The sequence below is a fragment of the Montipora foliosa genome, chromosome 13 (assembly GCF_036669935.1).
Source record: "Montipora foliosa isolate CH-2021 chromosome 13, ASM3666993v2, whole genome shotgun sequence".
Classification (NCBI taxonomy): domain Eukaryota; kingdom Metazoa; phylum Cnidaria; class Anthozoa; order Scleractinia; family Acroporidae; genus Montipora; species Montipora foliosa.
Window position 1 is genome coordinate 1,205,771 of NC_090881.1, and position 4,260 is coordinate 1,210,030.

Below are 4,260 nucleotides of genomic sequence, written 5' to 3' on the forward strand. Positions count from 1 at the left end.
GTCCCCACATATCAAAGCCCTTAAAACTCTACTTTATGGTCTGAAATTGCCTTTGGACTACAATGTAGTGATGTCCTCATAATGTAGTTTTGTGTTAAAAATCTAGACTGGTCTCCATAATGTCAAAAATAGTGCGTAACTAAAAAGTTGACTTTTTAATTTTTTTTCTTTGAGAGGTGTAGCAGCTTTAGTGGGAAAAAAAAAACCTCACATTTATAGTTTGTTCTGGAAAAACGGCTTTACCGTGCCAATACACACGACATTTGATCAAGCAGATACACACAATCCATCTGTGATTTTGCAATATTTATTCTTCTAACAATGACAATCAAGCAGTAGTTATTAGGGCAAACTCAGAAATTATAATGTCAACTCATTATTTTGTCAGGAAACAGTAAATGTACGTAGCTCTGTTAAAATGGTGTTTGCACTGCACTGACGATGGAACTTGACCTGTTCGAAAACTCACTTGTCTCATAATTATGTACGTTGGCTATTCCTGTTGAGAGCTGGGACACTTAATTAACGGTGCCATTTAGTCATTACGTAGTTTTCTGTAGTAATGAAATACTAATTTTGACATTCAACTTTCCCAGCCACTTGTAGGATCATTGGGAAGTGTAACAAAAAACTTGGACAAAATGAGTATTTAGTAATTAAGTCCTCAAAATCCTCGCCGTTCCCAGTAAAATAACTACATGTATACAAAAAGTAACTCTTGGCATTTTTGCTCTAAACCCTTCAATTTGAGGGGTTAATTAAGAATCCAGATTCTTAAGCCTTGAGTGGTCAAAGTCTCCTCACCCATTTTCTTATATTTAGCACAAAATTAAATTCAGCTTTACTATTCTAATACAAGACTTTGAATTGATAGTCCCGTTCTTGCAGTGCAATAGCTAGGGTTCTGCCCACTGCATATACCACCATGACAAGCTGCAAATAAAATAACAAAAGCCAATCATTTCCAATCCTTGCTAAAACCCAGTACCAGTGGCAAAAAAATCAGTGTGAATACAGATCATTGAATGGTCACTCCATTAGAATCCAAATTGAATCCAAATTGAATGACCTTGACATGTAAACTAGTCCTGGGAATAAGCAGATCTGTTTGGTCCAAAAAAATTAATATTGATAACCTTACTGGGATAATTACATGCTACAAACAAGACCAAAACAACTGCAATGACTACTTAGCTAGTTCCTTCCTAAGTTATAAGCTGACATGCATAAAATTTCAACAAACGCAAATACAGTCGAAGTTCTCACGGCGACCACTCTTGTAAGCAACCAGCTCTAGCCACAACCACCAAAACTCTCTAATTGAAAACTCTCAAAAGCAACCGTTCCCACAATCAACCGCGACCACCTTTGGGATTACCAAACTGAACTTTTCCATTGTTTTTAAGCTCTCATAAGGACGGTGCCTACTATTCTTATTGTGCATACGTTCTGCGCATCTCGAGATACTCAGATTTCCTATGGGTAGTGCTTATTAATACAGGGATATTTTTGCGTGGTTTAAAACTATGCGAAGAAAGCACAACAGTTACTTAGCAAGTTCTCTTTGTATCCAAAAAGAAAATTAGGGGTAGCCATGCATTTTTCAGAGATAACTAAGCTTCATTTTGGAAAAGAACGCCATACATTGCTTTGTATTTTAAAGCTTTGTATAAATATTGTTGATTACTTATCTTTGGAAAATGCGTGGTTACCCCCAATTTTCTTTTTGGATTTCAATAACACTTGTTAAGATCTGCTTTTCCTGCATATTCAGTAAGCCACACAAAAATACCTTTGAATTTAGTAAGCAGTCCCTCCATAAGCGACCACTCAAAGAGTGATCTAAATTGTAAGAATATTTTGGCAGATTTTAATGAGAGTAAAGAAGTTTCCAGTTTTTGTAGGTGCATTCCCCAAAATTCTATTCTGTACCCTTAATACAAATTTACAAATCCCAATTTTATTGCTTATAATTCTCAAGGAACCAGCTCTACAAAGGGTAAGTTGTGACCACTTTTTCAAATTCCCGGGCTGGTTGCTTACGAGAGCTTCTAATGTAGTACTCTCTAAAGTTTCTGGATATTTTGTTGTTTTCTATAATTATGTTTAGCCCTAGTGAACTCTCCCTCTGACTGCAAGAGAATTGCCACAAAGAAATATTTATCAAAACAATAATTTTAACTAATCATGTGCAACTTAATTAATTAAGTTACATTATGATTGTGAAGTAATCTTAAGTTTTTGCTTTGACCGGTTAATCCATCTGTTCTGCATGTATAATATGGCTTTTACCTCCATTTCCGGATATTTAAAAGGATTGATATGAAACTGAAAAAAAAAAAAAAAACAACAGGTAAAGCAAGTGGTGGCCAAAAACCCTCATAGCCAATTATTTACCAGTCTTTTAATACCGGTAGTTTTAATAGGCTAACAACTTAAAGTACTTTGGATCGTCAACAAGGAAGTTAAACAAAAAATGGCACATGAAACATCTCATAGTGTTGGTCATAGCCACTCAAGTTCTCAAGTAATCAGATCATACAATACTTTACATACACTGTACATACATGTACACCTGAACGGTTAGAAAATCATCGACTGCATGAAAATGGTGATCAATGATGATAATGATGATAAAACTTACTGTCATTTTAAAGCTACCAAACCAACAAGATTCTCAGGTGACAATGAAGAACATATGGCAAATAAAATATATATATATTATATATAGAGAGTTTAGAAGTGACCAAGGACGGACAACCCCCTGAATGACATTTTCATTGGAAGAAAAACTTTTTATGCCCTGAGCGGGATTTGAACCCACGTCCCCCTGATTACCGGTTGGGTGTGATCACCAGTACACTATCAGAGCAACCATGCTGGCTACATGGCCGATCTGGATAGTCAGTGGGAATTTTCTACGTGGTTCTCCCGGGCTATTGTTTTTCTCCAACTAGATGACACTGGATCGACAGGAATGACGATTCACAGGCGGACGAGAGAGGAGAAGACAATTCAAATCCCGCTCAGGGCATAAAAAGTTTTTCTTCCAATGAAAATGTCATTCAGGGGGTTGTCCGTCCTTGGTCACTTCTAAACTCTCTATAATTGATTACATTTCGCCGAGGCTTGGACTGTGAATCCATTAGTGATCCTCTCTGGGGGCAAAGATGCGCTGTTGGCTTGAGAGACCTTTGTAACTGGTCTATATATATATATATATATATATTGTGACCAGGATTAATTCACTGTTTCAGAAATACCAATCACTCAAGATTTGAAAATGGGAGAGTTCTTCTTTTGTGTCAGCCCTTACCTCTTGCTCAACAGTCCCCCCCCCCCCCCCCCCCAGCACCTCTCTTCCCCCAAAATATGTTGGAATGTCTATTGTTTAGGCTTCCTGATGACAACAATTATTATTATAACAAAAGGTGAGAATAAGAGGCCTTTTTGTCCCGAATTCCAGGCGAATAACCCAATGAAAAATGCAATCAAAAACAGTTGCCACTGTGCTCCAGGCTGTGACTGTTTTCGTTACCATGGCAAGTAAAAAAAAGAAACATTTTGGTGCCTAAAAATTGGAGCTAGTCACCAATTTGGTGACCTGTGTTCCATGGTCGTACTGTGCCAAGCCGTAGTGTTTTTATCAGTTCAGGGCTCGAAATAACTGGCAGGCAGGCACCTGTTACATTTCCCGGTTTAACATTGTTTTTGCTGGGACATTGGCCCTTTTTTGGCCGGTCAAATTTGAAAAATTTGAACAATCATAACTTTTGCAATAGTGACCCCAGGTTGCATGAATGATGATGATTATAGTAACATGAATAATGTCCCTCATTATGGTCAAATAGTTCCAAATTAAATATTCTAAAGTGCAAATGACCAAGAATTTGTCCGGTCACTACCCGATTCTGACAGGACATTGTCTGTTGACCTGAACCATTATTTTCAAGTCCTTTAAGTTATTATTTGTGGTCTTGAGCTTAAAGTGAGATGGCATGAAAAATTATTTAAGGATACATCTTAGTGACACTTACCATTTAGCGATGCAATGACTCTCATCGAGACACATCTTAAAATTATTTGTTTCAGTTAGCATGTCGAAACAGGTCGTATCAGTGATCCGTAAAATACTCTGACCTTGTGGTGGAATTCGATTTCAATCAGATGGGAACTCAAGGATAAAAACTTTCTCGAAATAGATAATATCTGCTTGGATGACATTTTAAATTACTGGCTTGAATATGGCGACAAAAACAA

At 37.1% G+C, this 4,260-nt stretch overlaps 1 long non-coding RNA gene across 1 annotated transcript; it reads right to left on the reverse strand.

Moving 5' to 3' along the window:
* Nucleotides 1–300: 300 nt before the first annotated feature.
* On the reverse strand, nt 301–4,260 carry LOC137982978 (uncharacterized). The gene is made up of 3 exons (XR_011118876.1): nt 4,038–4,260; nt 2,293–2,328; nt 301–933 (listed from the first exon to the last, which is right to left on the reverse strand). It is a non-coding gene; the product is annotated as an uncharacterized lncRNA (long non-coding RNA).